Source organism: Centropristis striata, chromosome 8 (genome assembly GCF_030273125.1).
Source record: "Centropristis striata isolate RG_2023a ecotype Rhode Island chromosome 8, C.striata_1.0, whole genome shotgun sequence".
In the NCBI taxonomy this organism is placed as follows: domain Eukaryota; kingdom Metazoa; phylum Chordata; class Actinopteri; order Perciformes; family Serranidae; genus Centropristis; species Centropristis striata.
In genome coordinates this window covers 18,750,385-18,775,072 of record NC_081524.1, presented here as the reverse complement: position 1 = coordinate 18,775,072, position 24,688 = coordinate 18,750,385, and the positions used below count along the sequence as shown (strand labels likewise).

General features: G+C 39.4%; 1 protein-coding gene across 8 annotated transcripts in view; it reads left to right on the top strand.

Moving 5' to 3' along the window:
* The window catches only part of syngap1b (synaptic Ras GTPase activating protein 1b), a 224,429-nt gene that overhangs the window by 110,166 nt on the left and 89,575 nt on the right, over positions 1-24,688 (top strand). The window contains exon 1 of one of the 8 annotated variants that reach the window (XM_059339403.1): positions 11,234-12,504. The exons of the other annotated variants lie outside the window; for them this stretch is intronic. The gene's annotated coding sequence lies outside the window, so the exon portion shown is untranslated. Of the gene's footprint in view, positions 1-11,233; positions 12,505-24,688 lie in introns of those variants that run through there. 8 annotated transcript variants of the gene reach the window in all.

Sequence of the window (24,688 nt, the reverse complement as noted above, 5' to 3'; positions counted from 1 at the left end):
ATTCACAATGCATTGATGTATTGCATATGTTTACCTTATCAAAGTCCTGCAGATGAATCCTGATCAGTCTGGGTCAGGAAAAGGTTGTGTACTGCACTTTTAATTTTTAGAAAACACAAAAATGCTGCTGATAGCACTTTTACAATAATCACCTTGGGCTCCTGTGAACTAAACTCTCCCTGTGAAGTTTTTTCCTAAAGACTGAGATGAAAAAGGAGGCAGTAACCCGGTTTTAGACAGTTGCCTAACTCTGCATAATGAACGGACAGAGTGCGGGTCAATATTAGGGCAGTCTGCCAGAGAAATAAAGTCAACTGATTTCAAAGCAGAAGAAAAGCATCTCTGATAGGGTAGTTAAGAGCAGCTACTGGATTTGCTGAGACTTTGATAGTGACATTGTCTCTGCATCTTGTTTGGAGGAGTAGGCACTACAGAAAATGGATCTGCGCTTTTGTATTTTCTTCAAATGTTTGTGGGGGAAACAAAGCCCTGCATTCTAAAAGGAGTGTTAGTAGGCTTTGCAGTGATTACAGTGAATTAATGAGATCAACGTGATCTTGAGCTTGCCTCCAGATTTTGAGAGAAGACAACTGTTCTTTGAATTCATCCCTGATTCCAGTTTAACTCAAAAAGATGCAACAAACAATAAGATTTCGCCAAAACAGTATGTCACTGCCAGTTATTCTTTGATTAATTTATCACAGAGAATCCATTGGAGAGAGATAAATGAAACAGTCCTTTTGTGATGTGTGCCGTTCTTTGTGTTTACCACAGAACAAATTAAAAAATAAGAAAACTCTGTGGAATGGGTTTGATAAAATCTGTAGCCGTGTACAGTTCTCACATAAATCCAATTGGATCTGAATGACAAATATCTCAAGATCTCCCCATCCCTTTGCACCTACTGGTGTGTGATATTAGTCTGCATCTCTCTTTCACTCCCCTCTCTAGTGTGTGTGTGTGTGTGTGTGTGTGTGTGTGTGTGTGTGTGTGTGTGTGTTAATATGTGTGGTACCATTAGGCTTTGTACTCAACAGCCTTTTAATTGAATATCTGCGCACAGCAGTGTAATGCAGCTTGGAAGAGAGAGACAGGGGGCGGAAAGAGGGAGGGAGGAGCTAGAGGGGGAAGAAAAGGAGGAATTAAGAGAGAGAGAGAGACAGAGAGAGAGACAGAGAGAGAGAAAGAGGAGTGACGACTGTGAGACTGAGAGGAAAAGAGGGAGAGAGGAGGCTGGTGTTGTCAGGCCAACACCAGCTCTGTGTCTTGCTGTCACCTCAAGGCTCTGTGCTGTTCTATGCTGATGCACACAGTCTTTTCACCCTGGAGTAAGATGTGGCTGTGTGTGTGTGTGTGTGTATGTGTGTGTGTGTGTGTGTGTGTGTGTGTGTGTGTGTGTGTGTTTGCTTAGCCTCATTCCCCAACACAGAAACTCAAGTTTTAGTGCTCATTTCTGCAAGCACATTTGCCTCTGTTATGTCAGCCACATGTAGCTGCCTGATAAAAAATATATTTCCACATGCATCACCGGTTTATGTGTTTGTTTTGTCACCTGGCAGTGTTGTGGCATCCGTAAAACTCGGGACGTCAGAGCCATGTCTTGTGCAGCAAGCACAGTGTTTCCTACAAGTGGTTCTTCTTCTTTTTCCGATGCGTGCATGTGTGTAGGTGGATGTGACAAAGCTGGCAATATGTTCATGTAATCATGCAGGTTTAACATATGTGAGTGCTCAGGCATTGTGTGTGTGTGTGTGTGTGTGTGTGTGTTTGTGTGTGTGTGTGTGTGTGTGTGTGTGTGTGTGTGCGTGCATGCGTGCGTGCGTGCGTGCGTGCGTGCGTAAATCTCAAATCTAAGAATGTCTTGTTTGTGCTTCACGCCTCGTGATTAACATTCTTTGCAAGTTCTCTCGGAGAGAACAAACTTCATAAGAATCTCAGTGACTTTACACGTTTAAATTGACTGTGTGCTCAGTGTTGTGATCATCTGCACACAGCAAAAAAGGTGTGTCTAAAAACAAGATAAAAACACTAAATGTGAGGGAAATGATCTTCCTGCATGGACAGACAATTTCAAAAGAAACGTTGTTTTGCTATAGCAAAACAACGTTTCTTTTGATGGAAAACCTTTTATTTATACAGTAAAAAATGGAATAAAATGGCAATCTTAAACGTGAAATCAACGGTGCCAATATCTTTTTGCCGTAATATTAAAAAAAGTTGCACCGCATTTATTACGGTAAAGTTCTGGCAACCACGGCTGCCGTTTTTTACCGTAAAAACAACAGTTTTTTTTTTTACCGTAAAAACAACAGTTTTTTTTTTACCGTAAAAACAACAGTTTTTTTTTTACCGTAAAAACAACAGTTTTTTTTTTACCGTAAAAACAACAGGTTTTTTTTTACCGTAAAAACAACAGGTTTCTTTTACAGTGTGGCGCACTGAGGAGAGTCAGAGATCAGGGTGTCCCATCATACCCCACAGGAGAGAGAGCACCAGTCGGGTGCTTGAGTTGGGAGGGATTCTGTAAAGCCAGAGGCCACTAACCCTACTCCTGGCCTTTACATGTCCATTTAAAGTGTACAAATATTTATTATTATAGTTTATTATGAAACTGTGAAGGAACATATTACAGTGTGGCAGCCAGCCTATCTGACTCATAACAGCACAGCACACGGCTGCCAGGTTGAAATTAATTAATTTCCATCCATTATAGACCTTTTTCTCATATATAGGTGAATAAAAACTTTAAAACAAACTAAAAAATAACCTATTGCTGGCTCTATCATTGGAACCCTAGCGTGTTTTCATGCAGCAAAGTGTGCAGCACTACAAAAAAAGCGTTTCTAAAAACAAGACAAAAACACTACATCTGAGGGAAATGATCTTGCTGCATGGACAGATAATTTCACTTGACAAGATTTCTTGAATTAAGATTGTTAAATCTAGAAATAAGCATGTTTAACACTTAAAAAAAGAAATGAATTCTTAAAACAAGATAAATTATCTAACACTTCTAAATATACATTCTTTTTTTATCTTGGTAACCAAATAATTTGCAGTGAGCTTACTTCGACCTGACATTATGATGGGAGAAATTTAAATATGCCGGACGTCAACAGATTTTTCCCAGATAAAAAACAGCAACTACCTGATAACAGAAACTAAGGTCTTCCTATTCATTCTCGGCTTGGCTCAGTGCTTGGAAGTTAGTTTTGTTGCACTTATGACAATTTTAAGTTTCACTGCTTTTTACCAAACTACACCCTTGTATCCTTCATGAACTCTTTGACTTTATAGTACTCAGTTCTGTATCCTATTAAGGATGACTTCACCAAGGTTTATTGTGAACGCAGCACATAACGTCCAAACTGCACAGCCGAACTGATGTCGTCTACCCAACCGTCCATGTCAGAGTGCAGAATTACATCACTTCCTTGATGAGAATGTCAGGAAGATTGCTTCCCACAAGGAAGTACCTGACGATGGCTTCAGCTCCATGGGATCCGATAGTCACCTCTTCAAATCTTTCCACATCCCCTGGCACAGCGGTAGTTGGCGAGGGTTTGATGATTCACAAATGACTTTCCAATAACTGGATAGCAGCAAACAAGAGCTGCAGAGATGTGATTGTGTGGGTGGTCAGTGCACCATTGGCAGGTGGCAGTATTTTAAAGGTTAAAAATGTGGGCTTTTATTTGGAAATGCTCTGATTTGAATCTCCGGAAAGGCAGAGGAAAAATATGAAATTCAGAGCTAAATAATGAAAAACAAGGACTATTATTGACGTGATCCTGAGGATGGCTAAAATCGGTCCAGAAAGGCTGGCATTCAAAGCAGATATTTGGTCATAAATCATGAATATCTCAGATCAGATTTCAAGGTGACCAATTTAATAGTAATATCTCTATAAACAGATAACTGCATATGAAGGCAGAATCTGTAGGACATGATTTTGGACTTGGCGTTCTGTTTTCTGTTTGTAGTCTGTATGTAGTCGAGCGGTATTGACTGTGTTTGAGTGGGCTTCGGTTTCATGCAGGTAAACAGTTTGTGTGGAAAGGAAAAGGTGCAGAATGCATTGGCTGAAATACAATCTGAGAACCCATCGGCTATCATCTGATGATGATTTAGCTTCTCTTTTTTGTTTTTGTCGGTATTGAAATGCAGATATCTGTGTATAGAAGGTATAGAAATGTCGTCTTGACCTTAAACACCTACAAAAACTATGAAGTTTTTTTTTAAGATACTTTTTGGACATTTTCAAGGCTTTATTGATAGTGAGAGACAGAGTGTAGGGGGGGGACAGAAGGGAAAGGGCTCCGCTCACAAGGACGACGCCTCTATGGTACATGCTCTATGGCAGTGATAATCAAAGATCCATGGGGGGTCGCGAAGCCTTCTTAATTTTAAGGGGTGTAATAAATCTAATGGGTTAAATATATACATCTATACCTATAAATTTGAAAAAAGCCAATCTACAAGCTCATAACACATAACAGCTTCATGCAAGTTTGAATGTCTGCTTTTTTCAAAAGTAAGTAATTTAGCATAGAAGTGTAAATTTAACCCCTTAAAGTTGAAAGTCCACACAAACTTGGTGTCCTGTGAAAGCAGAAACTACGCTGATTACATGTGTCACATCACTTTGCGCCGAAAACTTGGCGAGCTAGCCCCCAAAGAGAGGGAGGGTCTCCAAAGTTTACAATGGTAAAAACGTGGGTCCCTCAAGAAAAAGGTTGGGAATCACTGCTCTATGGGGCGGCTGTGGCTCAGTTGGTAGAGCGGGTTGCCCACCGATTGGAGGGTTGGTGGTTTGATCCCTGACCATGGCAGTTTTCATGTCGAAGTATCCTTGAGCAAGATACTGAACCCCAAATTGCTCCTGATGCTGCGTTCATCATCGGTGTGAGAATTAATTCCCAATGGTGGCAGGTGGCACCCTTTAGGGTAGCCTCTGCCACCAGTATGAATGTGTGTGAACGGCTGAATGAGTGCAGACTGTAGTGTAAAGCGCTTTGAGTGGTTGCAAAGCGACTAGAAAATCGCTGTATAATTGCAGGTCCATTTACCATTTACTAGGTGTGCCACCAGGACACGATCTTTGAAGTTTCTACTTGGATTGTAAACAATGTTGTACGAAAGAGGAGGTCTCAACCCAGATATCTGAATATCTGAATATCAGATGGCTACACCAGAGCTGCAGAAATATTGGCTGATGGGTTCCAAGAGTGATTTAATAGTAGTTGAAATACTTCAGTAAAAGCCAAGAATGTCAACCTGCTGGTGCAACAAGAGGAAAAGTCACCAAAATCAGTCGTGTCCTCCCTTTAAGAACCATGAATGATTGAACGAACTTTCATTGCTACCTATCCAATAGAGGTGTGAATCAGCAGAGGCCCCACTATATGGTTTTATCCCCATTCTTGAGTCAAGATACAATATTATTGCGATTTTAAGCATTTTGCGATATGGTGAGTATTGCGATACAATATATTGTGATTTAGCTGTTTAACTGCATTTTGTGTCCACAAAAATTTAATTCAATCAAGAATTGTTTTGTCCAATAAGAGAAAATTCTCACTTCTGAATTGGGAGGCAGCCATGTATGTAAAAAGGAGACTTATGGGAACCCAGAAAGGCTGTTTTCGTTGAGATAGCATGACATCAGAGGTCACATAACCGCTTTGAAAATCACAATGAAACATAAAAAGCCTAACTTTGTAACGTTATTTCGACAGCTCCCCAACACGACACCTGACATACTTGATGCCTACAGATTAGATCTTCTTAGATCTTCTAGTTTCATATGATACCAGTATCTCCAGTATATACCAAAAAGTGAACTCGCAACGGCCTCCAGAACGGTGAAAACGGCTGTCTGAACCCTAAATATCGATTCTTGGCGGCCATGAATCGATATGATATTGCCACACAAAATATCACAATACTATGCTCAATTCCCCCCCCACCCCTACCATCCAATAGTGGCTGAGATATTGAAGTGTTCGACCGACCACCCTTGGTGGTGGAGTTTGGGCAGCCGTGATGGATTGAGCAGTGAGCAACAAACTTTAAAAACCAAGTCATTTGTAACAAATACTGTCCAACTCTGTCTGTTGCCTGATCGATCAGAGTGTCTTACTGGCCTTTAAAAGGTTTAAAAGAACAAAATATCCACTTTCACATGCCAGCCCATTGCACACTGGCATCCTCTGCACCTCATCGTCATCCTGCCTTGGCAGCAGGCCCAGCCAGGTGGCAGTGTGCACATGTCTAGCTGTCCTCCTTGTTCAACCATCCATCATCCCGTCACAAAATACAAGACTTTCTCTGTGGCATTTCATACAATGCAACACAATTGGCCCTCCCTCCCATCTCTCCCTTTTCTCCTCCGGCTCTTCGGGGGTCCGGCTGTCTCAGTGTGTTTCCTGTTACAACTCTTCTGGTTCCTTCCTCTGCTGTCAGTCCCAACATCCCGTTATCTATCCGTCTGAAACACAGAGGCTGACACAAGCTGGTGACTGCTCTGCAGTGCTTCTACTGGAGTTGGAGTTGGTCAAGTTTGGACTGGTGGGCGGTCCTGCAGGCGTGACAGTGTGGGAGCCATCACATGTCATATGGCTGACTGAACACTGGTACCCAGATAAATAATAGGTCCTGCTTTCTTGTGAAATAATGAGCATTTGCAGCCATAGTTTCATTAGGGGAGCTGAGGAGGCCGGAGCTCCCCCTGCTGGCCTGAGGGCCCATTAAAAATATAATTTTCTCCTTTAACCCTTTGGAGTTTGGGGCTATTTTGTCCTTTTCATTCTGCCTGTATAAACCACTTAAAAATCTTTACCATGACGTGTTGGTACAATTGTTTTCAGCACCTATATGACCTGATTATTATTTTCATTTTGGCTTACAGGATCAACATTTTGAACACAAAACACACACACACACACACACACACACACACACACACACACAAAAACCCACACATAAAACGCATAAAAACACAAAAAAACATAAAATCGCACACAAAATTACAGAACACACACACACAAAAACACACAAAAACATTAAACATTTTTTTGTTTTGTTTTATAAAACACACAAAAAACACATAAAAACACATAAAGAAATTACAAAGAACACAGATAAAAACAGCAAACACAAAAGATTGCATTAAAATGCTGAAGACACACTGCAAAATTAGAAAAATCATGTTACTACACTTCGTTGAGTTGTTTTTTTCACCTTTGCTGAAAAAGGGTTGATTCATTAAATTGAACATGGAAACTTCTGGAAAAGCCAAAACTTTAGAGAAAAGCTGACAGCAGGGCTCCATGCTGCTTTGTTTTTACATCGTATTGTCATGAAGAAGTCGTGCTCCGGCGCTTTCGTGGACTCCACAGGGTTAAATAATCTCAGTATCCTTACGAGACTGTTTGCCTTCACTTCAGCTAGACGTTTGGAGGAACACAACTGGCCATAGCCACTTAATGATGCAGAAGAAATGGCATATTTCTTCAAATGGAATCTTCCAACTAAATATTAGGCTATATGGAGAGAAAAAAGCATCCCGCAGTGAAAGTGAGGCTGCATATATTCTCTTCATCCCCAGGCACATTTGTGCAGAATCTACACTGTTTTTTCCCCCCCTTTGTTTTTGCAGCGTTCATCCAGTAAATCCAGTGTTCTTTTTTATTTTGTTGTAACAGAATCTCAGTGTTTCTTGACATGATTCATGACACGGCTAAAGAACAAGAGACATCAAAAATCGTTCATCTAAAGCAGTAGTTTATAACAATTTCCATTAAATACACTCGTAAACTTCCTGCTGTCCCCACAGCTGGGTTTCCACTGGTTTAAAAGGTGAGAAATTTTCATTGTAAAGAAACATACTGCTGCTCTGATTCTACAGGGGAGAATGGGGGGAAGTTTTTCTTTCCTTTGAATGTGTGAAAAACATGTTAAATCAGAAAAATAATCAAAGCAGAGTATTTTTAAAACATGACTGGAGGCGGAGGGGGAACTATTTGATTTCTGTACAAATTGTTAAAACAGGCAGTGGGTCTCTGGGAGTAAATGTGTAGGACAGTTTCTCTCAGGGCAGTGACAAGAAATAGTCCCACACGGTTAAGTTTTTTTTTCACTCTTTCTGTGTTTGGACTTAACAAACAAGATATATTCTATATTATTGTAGAGAGCTTTCGAATCGCTGGTTAGTGGATTTTGTCCCCTTTGGACAGAGCCCGGCTAGTTGTTTACAGTCTTTTTTGCAAAGCTAAGATAACCAGCTGCTGGATGTTGCTTCATATTTACTGTGCAGACATTAGAGTGACATTAGTTTTCATATCTAACTCTCGGCAAGAAAGCAAATAAGCATATTTCCCCGAAAGTTTTTATGTACACAGTTTTGTGCCTTTTTACTTTTGATCAAAGAACCAGCTATTTTCTAGCACAGTTGCTCAACATTTATACTGATGATTCATGCCCATCTAAGCCTTGGAAGTGCTCCAACTGCAAGTCACCTCTCATTGTGTTTATGCAAAAAGTGAAGAGACTTTTATTTCCAGAATCCTAGATGCCCTATAATAAATCCTTCCACTTCACTCCTCTATGTGTTGCTAAAAAACACTTCAGCAGGGTGGGTGTTTGTCATGCACCTTCTCTGCTGATGCATGAGCCTCCTGCAGTGTCTCACCACGGACACTGAGAACTACAGCAGTACAACACGATGCGCTTAATGCCTGTGGGACAGGTTGACTTGCTTACGTATGGATTACATGGGTATGCATTTGTGCGTGCACTGGAGCTGCATAAGCCTCCAAATTAAATGTTGGTTTTAAGCAGATTGCACATGTAGCAACTGAAAAGTGTTAGAAAAAGGGAGGACGCAGGAGAAAGCTGCAGAAACTCACGTAGCAAAGCAGCATAACAAGAAGCAGGAGAGAAAGCGACAGATGAGAGGAGAGGACAGAGGGAACAGGCGGAGGAGAGGAAAAGATTACTACCATAGTACATCAGGTTTAGCTTCACATCCTTAATGGTAACCATGGAAATAATTATAGAGCAGACAGACAGACTGTGAGAGAGAGGGAGTGAGAGCGACAGAGGAAGGGAGGGAGAGGAAAAGACAACGGGAGAGGAGGAGAGAAAGAAAAAACCACGGGGGGTAAAGTAGCCGAAATGTTCGTTGGAATCCCTAAACCCTGTCTCTGTGGTCTCTGGTGATTGGAACTGTTTGATGAGCGGGGAATTGGCGGAGGTTAAACCCCCGTAAAGTCACTCTAACCACCTTCTTACAGGAGCTGCAGGATATAGTCTTTCCAGCTTTGTATAAACCTTTTCTTTGAAATGAGGCGACACAAAGGTGGAAAAATGAAGCATGAATGAAGATATCCACAACCTCCACGGAGGTCAGAATATATATTCTTTTTCAGCGATCAGGGACTCTGGTGTGGCGAGTACAGCAGCAGTACAGTGACATAATACAACGATGGTTTTAAAAAAGTTGCTTCAAACCCACAGTTGTCATGGAAACAGATCTAAGATACCCTTTACCCCTCTGGAAGTGCTGATTGCTTATCATTGCTGAAAGCCCAATCAATGGTGATGTCTTTAAGGCTGGAATTAAGAAGTACTTCCATCATTTATACAAAGTCAGATACACTGAGATGTTTAAGTGTCGGCTTTGATTTACATAATTGGATGGTTATTATATGGATTTCTGAGCAGTGCTTATATATTACTCTGGAGCAGGGATCATGCAAGGCGTTGTCAGATAAATTAGCATTCTAATTTTTTAATTTTGATGGGTCATGATTTGCCTCATGTGTGCGTGTGTGTGTGCTTGTGTATGTGTGTGTGTGTGTGTGTGTGTGTAAAAGTAAGCACGAGCAGGGGTGCACTCTGAGCTCTGTGGAGGTACATTGTGTGGGTAATGACATGCTTGCATGCTTCCCACACATTTGCCCGTGGCACTGAACTTCACACAGTGCTATGTGTGCATGTGTGCGTGTCAGTAGAAGGTGAAAGGGGGATGAGAGGGGAAAAAAAGGGGAAGAATTAGAGAGATGATAGAGGAGGGAGAGTGATGAGGGCTTCTTGAGGGGCTTAAAATCACTCCAGGTCCCAGTGGGGCTCCAGCCAGCCCCACCCCTTCTAAACATCTCCTCTCCTCTCCTCTCCTCTCCTCTCCTCTCCTCTCCTCTCTCTCTTTCTTACACACTACTGGAAATAGAGAGAGAGAGAGAGAGAGAGAGAGAGAGAGAGAGACTGAAGCGCAGGGCATCAGTGCGCTGCTGCTCCCTCCCTAAACTGTACTGCTGTCCACCTGTGCAGGATTATCTCCGTCCTAGCAGCAGACAGGACAACATCCATCGCTTGCTCGGCGGATTACTTGAGGATGAACCGCCGTTTGGTGGGAAAGAAGACGAGGGACTAAGTTGCCATTTTCGCCTCCTTGTTTCTCTCGCGCTATTGGCACACGTTCAGTTTTGAGCCATTGCAGTTTTTAGACTACTTTAATCTGTGGCGTTTCTTGGCCACTTCGTTTTTTTTCTCTCTCGTTCCGAAACGCTCTGTGGCTTTTGGTGCCTCTCCACATATTTACGCCTGCACTGGAAATTAAAGCTTCCGTTATTACACGCTCGCTCGCCGGCTGCCCCGTTGAAGGAGTCCAATCAGGAAGAAAAGGCGCAGCAGAGAGCGCAGAGCGGAGCGGAGCGCGTCTCCTCAGCCCTTTACATTGGCGCACATACAGAGAGGCGGACCTATTGCGCACCGCACCGCTCCTTCACGCACACATGGGCACGGACGTGCACGTGCACACATACATGAATGCATCTCATTTCCCTCTGCGTGCATGCATAGCTTTTGATTACAATTAAACGTCAGGAGTTTTCCTCTGAGTGAAAAGCAGAAACGCGTCCACCTTCCGCCCATCCATCCATCCTTGGCAAGTTCATTTCTGACATGCACAAGGAGGACACCTACTAAAGGAGAGCATCGCAGAAACATTCCCATCTAAAAGATGAGAGAAATTGGCCTCAGCGGATCTTCCGTCGGTCACCGGAATTGCGAGTGCAGGGTCGGGGCGGAGGGCACCGGGGAGAGAGGACAGGGAGAGGCCGGGGAGGAGGAGCTCTCAGCCGGACTGCCCGCCGCGGAACAGCCGCTGCTGCCGGTGCTCAAGAAGCAGACTGCTGCTGCTGCTGCCGGGGGGAGGCGGGGGGGAGATGAACAGTGCCTCAGTGTGAAATTATAACACTCAGCTGGCTTTGGGAGTGTTTGTTTTTCTGTCGTTTTACCTCTCTCTAATTAGTCTGAAGATGCGAAATAACGAACAGTGGCCTACTTAATAACTGTCACCCTGTACTCTTATCAACGTGGCACTTTTGGGTCACCTTAAGGGTAAATTCAGCACTTTGGAGAAGTAAAGGCCTGCTGTTGCGAATTTACCTGTGCGCCACCCTTTGGAAGGACCTCCTCACACACACAGGCCACCTGCACCACTTTAACTTTGTGTCATGATTCTTGATAGTGTTTGTAGTTGATAAGAGAACAATCCTGATAATATTCCTATAATCTTTATATAGGGACTTCTAGTGTGTCTGTGGTGCTCAGTAGTGAGTTTATGGTCACCATATTGCACTTGATGGTATTTTTTATCTCTTAAATATTACTAGGCTATAATATTTATTTAGTATATTATATATAAATATATATATATAAATATATAGTTTATAGTTTTCTGTGATATTTGTATAGTATTGTACTTTAAATTTAATATAAGACCACTATAGTTCTTTTTTCTATTATACTTTAAAAATTCACTTACTCTAAGATATATCCAGATACCTTGAAGGAGCCCTGTTTCCAGGTGCCTTGGTCGAGGAGGCTAGTGGTTTATCATTTATTCATATACCTGTTTGTCTCTGAAATATTTAAAGGTCATGGATTGATTTAAGGCCGTCATTCATGCATTTGCAACATGGAAGTGTTTTGCTGTATTGGGCTTTTGTAGTGGAGTCGATTAGCTTTAGTTAGAGTCCTTTTTTAATTTGCTTATTTGACCACTTTGAGCAATACTTCTCCTTCTGGAACTTGAACACAGCCTTATAACCCCCCTCCCCTCCAGAGGATGGTCACCTGCTTATCAGACAGTCAGACAAACGCATGTGTGTCATGACACTTGTTGGCAGGTGCCGTTTGCAGATACACCAACATGCTCAGTTATTTATAGACGTTAATATCACTGTGTGCTTTTGGAGTATCGATCGAGAACAAGTGTCGATGCTCGGTGGAATGTAACACAAACTACGGAGCTGCTGCAGTTTCGAGAAAAAAACAAAACAGACACCGACACTCAGTGGAATACAGGCTGCAAGTCAGTGAATGCATCTCCAGTCTTAGCTGGCATCAGCTTTACTGTGGGGTCACATAGACTGGAAACCCAGAGACATTGTCCCTAGAAGTCTGGACACAAAGCACAACAAGCCCCACCTGATCTAGGTAGGACATATTGTCTTCTTATTTCACTTTGTTCCCCTAAAATCCATATATATACGTGTGTGTATGTGTGTGTGTGTGTGTGTGTGTGTGTGTGTGTGTGTGTGTGTGTGTGTGTGTGTGTGAGTGTGTGTGTGTGTGTGTGTGTGTGTGTGTGTGTGTGTGTGTGTGTGAGTGAATCCAACTCATTATATCATCCAATGCAGGATAACATTAACATGTTCTCTCTATCACAGAATCATCATATCCTCTAAAACTACAGTTTTGTAATTACATGATTGAAAATTGTGCCTTTCATACCATCAGTCTTGTTTCATATGTGGGCGTATAAATTTTACTGCCCGATATCTCATTTTAGGGAGAAATTCTTTGAATTCCATATTAAATATGACATAAAAAGTTACCAAGGGCATGCATAAGCTGTAAATATCCTGCTGGTCTTCACCTCGTGTGCACTCTTGTACGATGACATCACTCTTCTTTGTGTGTTTCTGTGGGTTTTTTTGTCGTCAAGCTCAAGAGCACAAATAGTCCACTGCGTACCATCTGCTGTTCCCTCACATTCAATGTGATATTCAAGCAAAAAAAAAAAACTCTGCATAAAACAGTATTGGTGTTGCTCCTTCAGTGCTGGACAGTCAGTTTTTGTGAGCATTAAAACAACTCTTCTGCAAAGCTAAAAGCTCAATAAAAGACTTCATAAATCTGACACCTGTTATACGCCTCTTTGAGCATCGCTGAGTAGCTCGTTGAGGTCCAAGAGCTCTGTTTGGGTTTGAGGGTTCAAGTGTCTGGTGGCACCTGATGTCTTTGTATAGCACTAGGAACAAGCACATGTACAGTAAATAATGTACTATGACAAGCATTAGCCTGGTAAATCAGATCACACTGTACTAGCTTCTCTCTGCTCTAAAAATCAAATAATTCCCAATGCGAAAACACAAGCTTGATCCAAAATTAGACCTTTCATTTCTTTGCGTTAAAGCTGCAGTAGGCGCGTTTTGCAGAGCAGTACAGAGACACTCGCTCTCCCTTCACCTCCCACTGAGGCACAATAAATCTGCAGGCATTTGATTGACAGCTCAGAATGCTGCACAAAAAGTTAACCTCAGATGCAACATTAACATTGGCAGCAAGAAGCGAAGAAATAGCACCATCACTATTACCAATATTCTGACATCATCTTACTTGTTCCTCTCACTCAAATTACTTTTGCCAACATGTCAACTTGTATAAATCAACCCATGACTGCTTAAGCATCTTATAAATACTCAGCAAAGGCAGAAAAAATATCTTGTTTTCTACTAGTGGCTTGTGAAATTCAAAAAACATTTTGCCAGTCAAATCTGCTTTGAGAATACAAAGGATTGTCCAGAATCTTGGTTGTCTGCCAACGAGGCTCCTACTGTTCATGTAGAGTGGAGAAACTTGTGATCGGCAGTCAAAATGTGTCATGATCGGGCTGTTGGCTGCTGCTTCTTTCTCACACTGTGTCATTTTTTGAGTTTGCAGTTTGCAGAAATGGATATTTGAAAGCCCATTGTTTTACTGTACATTTGACTTTTATTGTATGTTTTGCTCTCAGCTGTTGTGTAACGTTCAAATAAATAGAGGTGATTTGACTTATTTATGTAACAATGGGTTTATTTCTATTTCAGACCCGTCTTCTTTCTTCTAGTCAGGGTTTGCATGGAAGAATAGCCAAAACTGAAGCAGCAGAGGCACACTGCAAAAAAGGTGTGTCTAAAAACCAGATAAAAACACTAAATCTGAGGGAAATGATCTTGCTGCATGGACAGATAATTTAACTTGATAAGATTTCTTAAATTAAGATTGTTAAATCTAGAAATAAGCATGTTGAATGCTTAGAATAAGAAATTAACTCTTAAAACAAGATAAATTAAAGCCGCAAGCAGCGATGAACTGGCCCAAGCAGAGTGCACTGCAAATTATTTGTTTCTTACCAAGATAAAAAAAAAAATTTAGATTTAGAAGTGTTACATAATGTATCTTGTTTTAAGAGTTAATTTCTTATTTTAAGCGTTCAACATGCTTATTCATAGATTTAACTTAATTTTTTATAGGTCTTAATTTCAGAAATCTTGTCAAGGTAAATTATCTGTCCATGCAGCAAGATCATTTCCCTCAGATTTAGTGTTTATATCTTGTTTTTAGACACATCTTTTTTTGCAGTGTAGTATAGAAAGCCAAAGCCATGACATCACATGCAGGCCAGCCTCTGTTCCATTAGCTTCTGTTACTCAATGCTCATTTAGGCCAAAATGCAGCAGACAGCACTTGCCATTACAAGTTTAAATCATGATTTTAAAAGCTGAAGATCAAGACTTTAACATCAAGATGCACAGCTGCATGGATTTTTAGACGAAAAAGTGTGATGGTGAATTCTGGTCGTGGTTCCTATGAATGCTTGCAGACCTTGTGGAACATTCAAGCACAAAAGAATAATTCTGACAAATTAAAACCCTTTTTTCAAACTGATGTCACCAGATGGTTTGTTACACTGCACCACCTGAAAAGCCATCTTTGGAAACTGTTTGGACAAGGGAAAAATAAATCTGTGTATCATTCGTTCTTTCCATTTTCAATTGGCAATCCAAAATCAAATAATGAAAAATTGACTGGTTATTTTGTTATTTGTTTTTTTATTATAACACAAAAAACGCTTGTTTTTTCATATATATTTTTTTCAATATTAGGCTCTGATCCAAAATATGAAGTGGGAAAATGGGCACCAGGACTGAATTTGATTTTAATATTTAATTGGTCGGTGACCCGGAAGTTTGACTGCGGTCAAGTGAGCCGTCATTCGCTTCTCCGTAGTCAAACCAACCTTCCCTATATAATAATAATAATAATATATAATGTAGTGACCTGTATTGTAATATTTATGGTAAATTCATTGAAACTGCAATTAATCTTCTTTCCATATTTATCTGGTATTTGGGCCTGGTTGTGTAACACTTTATTCTGAAAACTGAAAACCACACGACGACACAACAAATACATTTTCGGCGTGACACAATTTTATTATTTCACATTGTGTGTTCATAAAGTTAATACTTCATCTCCTCTCTGTGGGTAAGAGTTTTATACTGAAAAAAAGTGATAAAGAAAGACAATAAAGTGTTTATCTTTCATGCCAGCTCGCTCTGAGCAGTCTCAATGAATTTACCGTAAATATCACAATACGGGCACACTACATTATATAGGGACTATATGCTGCAGCAGCTATACGTCAACCTCTCATACAGCTCCTCACAGGAACATGTTTTTTCAGACACAAACGCATTACCTGAAGCCTGATGAGATGGATTTGAGATCTTATGATCTGGTGATTTTCACATGATGGGTCATAGCTAGATGCTGCCAAAATAATAATAATAATAACTGAAATTTACATTATGCCTTTTAAGAAACCCAAGGACGCTTTACAATACAATCCGCATGACTTAACAAGTGGGCACTGATTAGGGGTTGAGGGGGTTAACTGAGTACTAAAGCCCTTGTGAAGAGATGGTGCTTGAGGAGTTTCTTTGAAATGTCCAGGGAGGTAGCATTACGGAGAGAGCTCCAGATGGTGGTGGCTGAAACGCTGAAGGCAAGCCCTAAAAGTTTTCAGTTTTGGTGCAGGGGTGATAAGCAGAGAGAGATCAGTGAGGTATGGAGGGGCGAGGGCGTGGAGAGACCTGTAGGTCAGGAGGAGGAGTTTGTAGTCAATGCATGATTTTACCGGGAGCCAGTGAAGGTGGGTGAGGGTGGGGGTGATATGCTGCCAGGGCCTGGACCGGGAGAGAAGCCTGCTCAGGGATTTATTTGAAACCCCTCACAGGACTCCATTGAGGTACACTGTAAAACAAAAAAACCCTGTTTTTTTTACAGTAAAAAAACAGCAGCTGTGGTTGCCAGAACTTTAGCGTAATAAATATAGTGCAACTTTTTGTAATATTACGGTAAAATTCTATCAGCACTGTTGATGTCCTGTTTAAGATTGCCTTTTTTTTCCATATTTTATCGTAAAAAATAAAAAGTTTTTCCATCAAAAGAAACGCTGTTCTGCCATATAATTGACAAGAAAATCTTTATAAATGCTGCATGAATTAAAGATTTTACCATTAAATATTACAGTATATTTCTGCTACAAACACGGTGCCAGTGTATTTTAAAGTGGAGTAATGTATAAAAAAAAAAAAAAAAACTGTTTTGTTACTGAAACTGAATTAACTCATTTATCATTTTATGGTCTTTCACTGTCATGGTTTGGCAGTTTTTCACCGTAAAATCTACAGACATTTTTTACAGTGTAGTCCAGACAGGAGGTGATGAAGGCATGTATGAGGGTTTCAGCCACAGAGTCGGGGAGTGAGGGTCGGAGTCTGGAGATGTATTATTTTGTATTCGTAACAGATTTGTTGTGAAATATGAAGGAGGGGGAGGAGTCCAGAATTGGAAAATCTCATCAGTGTGGTTTCTCAGCACGCAGTATTGTACAGCAAACACTGCAGTGATTACCTCAACGACCAAATAAAGGACAATATGTAGTTTGAGTTCTCCCAGAAGAAGATGCGAATGTAGCTGACGTTAACGACAGAGCCAACTAACCATCAGCTACATTAACAACTTCACCATGTCACAGCTGCTGGGTTGTCTCAAGCCATATATGGTGGAAATTGGAACACGACAACATGGATAACGCTGAAAATGTGCACACAGATTTTCTGTATTCCTGCACCACATTTTCACATTGCGAGAAATGACTTAAAAGCCTCTCACTCTCTGTATTTGGCAGTATACCACAGTTATGGGGTATATGGTGACTTTTCCGTGCTGGTGTACCTCAAATGGTGCATCTTACACCGACTAGCCAAAGCTAAAGGGGAAGAGACCCTATAGTGACTGAACAGCAGCTATAAGAGTATGACAGAAACTATGTCGGAAAATCCTCAGACACGTCCAAGAAGAGTTTCTGGAGTGGATGCTCCTGATAAAAGGATGAAGTGATCGATGGCACGGAATGACTTGAAGAGTGATGCAAAGAACTTATCTGCAGGCATATGTCATATATATAATAAGAATGCTTCGACAGTGTTTGTGTGATAATTCTCACTGACCAAGGTCCCATACTGCAGGTTAAACTACAACTGCCTCTTAACTCGGCCCTGTTTAGCCTGGACATTTATCCTGCAGTGTTCCAGACCTTACAGAAATAAATATGAAACCTACATTATTAGATCATTTAAAAAATACACATATATTTCTTCACTACACATACATAATACACATTATATTATATTTAGTTTGTTTTAGTTTGTTTATTTACTTTTATTTATTTCAGTTTGTGTGTTTGTCAGCAGCATTATGGAAATACTACTAGCTTGATTTTCATGAATCTTGGTGGAAGGGTATAGCATGGGCCAAGGAAGGACCCAATAAAGTTTGTAGTGGATCCGAATCATGGGGCAGACGTGTAAATAATTTCTCATTTTCATTACCATTGCAGAAAGAGTTGCTTATCTGAGTGCCCCTCTAGTTTTTATTTAGAATTGAGAAGTGACTCATGCACTAAACTCTGTCAAATGATAATACTTCAGCAGTAACTGCATTACGTAAATGGAGAAAAGAAAATTGAATCAAAGAAAACATCTGATTGGTCACCGAATTATCCGTCCCATCTGATGAAAATTCCTCCTTAATTCTTGTAAAAGCAGTCCTCGTTCCTCCCTGTTGAGATAACATTTTGCGAGATGACCAAACTAATTATTTCATTTTTATTTTATTCGTCATGCTCAGAAATCCCGCATCCTACATTTCCCTAAATATGACTCCATAGTAGGGGTGTGCCATATCGTATCGTTCACGATAGTATGGGTATATTTTTTTAATGGTTAAAAAAAAGCATATCATGATATTGGCAACATTCCTACTTTTTGAGGTAGTGGTGTAAGGTTGAGTGTCTGTCACCAGTCACCGGGCCGATCCGATCCAAACACACTGTTGCATTATGCTGTTCATTAGCCGCGAGCTAACATTAGCTTCCAGTTAAGTAGTTTGAATCACAAAAAGCTACTTACTTCCTGTCGCTAAACACATGCAGCTTTCACAATAAGAGCACAGTGTGTTAAGAGAATCCACCACATAATTTACAAGAAGACTGTCACAATAAGATGCCTTAAATAAAACATACAGGAACCTTTATTCTACTTTACAATAATTAATTAAAATAGGCCCCCCTAAATTATTATTTTTATTATTCACTAGAGTAATTTTTTGTAACTGTTGAGATTTGCACTTCACACTACATTTTCGATTTTGTATTTATTTTAAAAAAATCATATTTTCTATATATTTTTAAGTATTTCGTAATATCGTCAAGAATATCGTTATCGCAAAAATAGCCTGAAATATTGTGATATTCTTTTAGGGCCATATCGCCCACCCCTCCTCCATAGTGTTTTTCATTAGGCACTCCCTGCCTGCTAAACACCGACATCTGTCAAACTCCACACCTCCTGTTTGTAACAGCGGCTCTCTGCTAAAAAATGTTTAAACTGGAATTGGGACTACAATTATTATTGTTTTCCAAACTTAAGAAAGATCCCCCCGGAGTCGCTGAAGACATTACACAACTGAGTCATGATGAGTAAACTGAACTTCAGTGGAGTGTACCTGTCATTTATCCACAACAACAACAACAAAAAAGCCAAATATTTGCGGCTTCCAGCTTCTCAAATGTGAAGATTTTTCTGTTTTATATTATTGTCGTGTTGGTCGGACAAAACAAGCAAGCTGAAGATGACACTTTGGACTCTGGGAAAAAATTTTATTGGTATTTTAGGCCTAAGTAATGACTCAGCTAATCATAAAAATAACAGATAAATCCATCATGAAAATAATTGTATTCATATGCAACACCATAAAAAGCCATCCACATCAGCTCAGCCAATGAATCCTCACACAGTTAACTATAAATCACATGCATCATTCATGGAAACATATCGTGGCTGTTTGCACACCATCCATTAGCAATTTGTTCAGAAAGCAGAATGAACCGGAGAGGTCAAGGTCTGCAAAGAAATGTTGCTGCTGCTGCTGCTGCATGAAGGACTGAATCCTGGCAGGTTATCTGTGTTCAAAATCAGCTCTACCACAGTGTTTCTCAACATCCACACACATTTTTTCTCTTCTGGATCTGTACGGACAGCCTCTGCAGAGCTTCACAAGCTCATCGAGTGACCGAGACTTCAGATAAATGTTTTTCCAAAATATTTAATCACTGCAAAATGTTTCTGGGCATGAAGCTGCTGCAGAGAGTGCACTGCAAAAAAAGGATGTCTAAAAACAAGATAAAACACTAAATCTGAGGGAAATAATCTTGCTGCATGGACAGATAATTTACCTTGACAAGATTTCTTAAATTAAGATTGTTGAATCTAGAAATAAGCATGTTGAGCACTTAAAATAAGAAATTAATTCTTAAAACAAGATAGATTATCTAACACTTCTAAATCAATTTTTTAAAATCTTTGTAAGAAACACTCATCGCTGCTTGCAGCTTGAATTTACCTTGTTTTAAGAGTTAATTTCTTATTTTAAGCATACAACATGCTTATTTCTAGATTTAATAATATTAATTTAAGAAATCTTGACAAGGTAAATTACCTGTCCATGCAGCAAGATCATTTCCCTCAGATTTAGTGTTTTTATCTTGTTTTTAGACACACCTTTTTTGCAGTGCACAAATGGTTTCACAGAGCAGAACTTCAACTCTCACTCCACGCCTATAAATCAATAAATGGTTTGGCCAAAAAATGCATCTCTGACTTTCCTTTTAAAATATGAAACTGTTTTTCATCAGTGAAGATCTACAGTATCTCACTGACTTCACAGGCTTGACATCCAAATTATTTTCCTCTTTTTAAAAGATTTTTTTTTCTTTTTTTTTACATTCAACATATGAAAATGAAAATTACTGTCATGTGATCACCCTTAGGGTTTTATATATATATATATATATATATATATATATATATATATATATATATATATATATATATATATATATATATATATATATATATATATATATATTTTTTTTTTTTTCTTAGCAGAATCCGAATCAGACTTTATTCAGTCCTGGGGGGAAGTTGCTTTTTGTTACAGTTGCTGCTGTATGAGAATAGAAAGAAGTACTTCTGTAATCAAATAACAGGTAAAAAGTAAAAAGCACTCTACACTAAATTCACACCAACATAAATGCAAATGTCAGTCTGCCAGAAAATAAAGATATGTACAAACACAAATATAGAAAGTAGAATAGTTTGGAGTAAAATAAAGTAGAGATATGTACAATAAAATAAAAAAGAAATATGGAATGAAATTGTTTTAAGAGCTAATTTCTTATTTTAAGAATACAACATGCTTATTTCTAGATTTAATAATCTTAATTTAAGAAATCTTGTCAAGTGAAATTATCTGTCCATGCAGCGAGATCATTTCCCTCAGATTTAGTGTTTTTATCTTGTTGTAGACACACCTTTTTTTTTTTTTTGAACATTTATTAGTCAAGTTCCTTGACAGAGTCTCACACATTATGGCAAGTATCCATACTCATATTGGTATCAAACTGACAAAATACAATATACAAGGACAATCAAATAGCAAAGAGGTGAAGGAATATTCTTTGTAGATCTAATTAGCAATCGTAATAATAAAAAACACAACAATGATAATAATAATAAAAAAAAAACAATAGAAAAATAAAAAACACCATCTAGCCCAGTTGAACAGAGACAGTATTCTCACGTTTCCAAATACATTATAACACATGACCATTTTTCAAGATACAAGTCCGTCTGAAGTTGAAGGTTTGCAGTTATGTGTTCCATACAATTTACATCCTTAAGCCTTTGAGACGACACACCTTTTTTGCAGTGTGACACTCTCTATGTATACCTGCTGGGCTCTGTGTGACAGCAGTTATACGTTAAATTATGTAATGAGAGGAACACAGGAGAGACACTGCCTTTGCATTTGTAGTCACAGTTCATGGATCAAAAGCAAACAGGGAGCAAAGCAGCGCTCCATCATAACAAAGGCAAACATACAAAAAGCCCTGAGCGTTTCGGAGCTATTAAGACACCCACTCCCTCTCCAGCCTACATCTCTGGCTCTCCTGCTCCCTCCCTCTCTCCATCCATCCAACTCCCCCTTCCTCAGTGCAACTCCCCCTCACCCTCCCTCGCTTGTTACCGCACCCCCAGATGCATTTCCTCCATTTCACTCTCCAGCTCTCTCTTTCCCGTCGTCCTGTCTTCACTCCATACAGTCTTGCTCTCTCGCTGTCCCTCCTACTCCTACACGAACACTTACCCGCCACCCCCACACACACACACTGTGTTCCTTTTTCTGTTTTTTTAACCAACCTCTTACTCATGTGTGTCTACATCCCTCCCTCCCACTCTTTTAACTCTGTCTCTCTCTCGGTTCTCTCAGAGGGTCTAAGCTGGAAGCGATTGCCACCCACACATTCCCTCTTCAGCTTTCAGCTTGACATCAGATTTACATTCACAATGAGCAAGCGCAGCATTTCACATGTTGCCTCGCACATGGCTATACACACAAACATGTGAACGCACCAAAGGGTAGATGCACACGTGAACACGCGTGCCTGCACGGTACAGTACGCTACAGTATGTGAGATGCAAGCTTTTGTTTTCTGTCTTTACATGCAGATTGTGTTGTGCAGATTGTGTGATGTTGCAGGAGTAATTAGCCAGTAAACCAGTTTAGTGATTGACAGAAACACAATTCATTTAATCATTTATCAAGCAAAATTTAAAAAAATATGCTGGTTATAGATTCCTTATTGTAAGGATTTGCTGCTTTTCATCATTACAAATTGAATATTTTTGGATTTTGGGCTGTTGAAAGATGTCGCTTTCAGCTATGAAAAGAATGTGATTATCAGACCAAATCAGAAATGTGAATCAATCTGGAATCTGTCAGTTCATTTTTGATTTCCAAGGGGCATTATCGTAGCACTCAGCAACCAGTGGTCGGGTCCGACGGACAATCACAGAGTGAAAAATGTAAAACCGACTACAGCTTGCAGAGATAAGCTGTTATTAAATGAGCTGGAATATTAAACTTTTGCAGAATCCTGGCAAAGAACAACAAACACATCTGTCTCCTCAAGAGACCAGACCAGTTTGTTCTGTGCTGTAATTGCAGCTGTAACTATTTCTTGATAAACCACAGTTTATTTATCTACCTCACACCTCACTACATAGTTAAGAAATTGTTCAGGCAATAACTAGCTATGAAAGCACGAATGTTCATTTTTACATTTCTGTTTGTGTAGAGAGTGAAGGGATGATATATAATGTGTTTATTAGTGAGCTTTAGAGGTGTTTGGTGTATTTTTACCTGTGAACGGAGCCAGGCTAGCTGTTTCCCCCTGCGACCAGTCTTTATGCTAAGCTAAGCTAATAGTCTAGAAATAAGCACGTTGAACACTTGAAATAAGAAATAACTCTTAAAACAAGCTAAATGATCTAACACTTCTAAATCTAAAGGTTTTTTTTATTATCTTGGTAAGAAACAAATAATTTGCAGTGCACTCTGCTCAGGCCAGATATAATGTGTTTATTAGTGAGCTTTAGAGGTGTTTGGTGTATTTTTTACCTTTGGACGGAGCCAGGCTAGCTGTTTCCCCCTGTGACCAGTCTTTATGCTAAGCTAAGCAAATAGTCTCCTATCCCTTGCTTCATATTTAACATATATCAGAGTGCTATGGAGCTTTTCATCCAACTCTTAGAAAGATGTTGAAGTATTACCTGAACAGGTGATCTGGATCTGCATGTTACAGGGTCATATACCTTAAAAGTAACTTAACTATAGATTCTAATTTTCTGACCATTATCTGACCCTTATAACTGATAATTACCCGCCAACTGTGAACTGAACGACAGGAAACTGAGTCCCAGTCCACCCATTCAGTAAAGTTAAGCTCTGACATTTTTCATGGAGACTACCACAGGGCCACATATAGGACCATGCACTTAACCAGATATGATGAAACTGCAATTTTAAATATGTTTACAGTGCAGTAACTTAACATATTTCATGCTCAAATGCATGTATAACAGTATAAATAGTAATACAAAAGGTTTGAAGCAAATAAAAAATAACCACTTACTTACAGCAGACCAACATTAATTACAAGAAGTAATTTTGTGCATTTTTACACTGCACTTTTAAGATTTCATGCTCAGATGCATGTAGTTGTACTGAGGGCCACTTCAAGTGAAGGTGCGGGCCGTATGTGGCCCCCGGGCCTCCAGTTGCCCATCCCTGGTCGTGTACCACTGGCACAACGCGATGTTGGGTGTGTTGTGGCTGTGAGGTTGCCAGTTGTGTATCCACCTGGCACACTTTGTGGTAGTAGGACAGACGATTTAACCCGCCAGTCCTTGACAACATAGTGACATGTGTTAGGATGCACCTAATGATTATTTTTTAAACAATCAATCTATCGATCATTTTAACAAATTTACCAAAAATAATGAAAAAGTAAAAAATGTAGATTTTATGTTGAAAAACTGCTAAACTATGACGGTAAAAGACCGTAAAATGTTAAATGGGTTAATTCAGTTTCAGTAACAATGAAACAATGTAAGCCAAAACAGTGTTTTTTACATTTTATTTTTGAAAAATACATATCTCCATTGTAAAATACACTGGCACCGTGTTTGTTAAATAAATATACTGTAATATATATATATATATATATATATATATATATATATATATATATTTATTTATTTATATATATATATATATATATATATATACACAAGCCATCACTGTAAGTTTAGCATTTATCTTTAGTAGAAAATACTTTTTCTAACTGTTGAATGTACTAAACACCACATCTCTAACAAAAAAATATTCTAATATTTAATGGTAAAATCTTTAATTTACGTGGCATTTATTAAGTATTTTCTTGTCAATTATATGGCAGAACAGCTTTTCTTTTGATGGAAAAACTTTTTATTTTTTACGATAAAATATAGAATAAAATGGCATCTTAAACGTGAAATCAACAGTGCTAATATCCTTTTACCGTAATAATAAAAAAGTTGCACTGTATTTATTACGGTAAACTTCT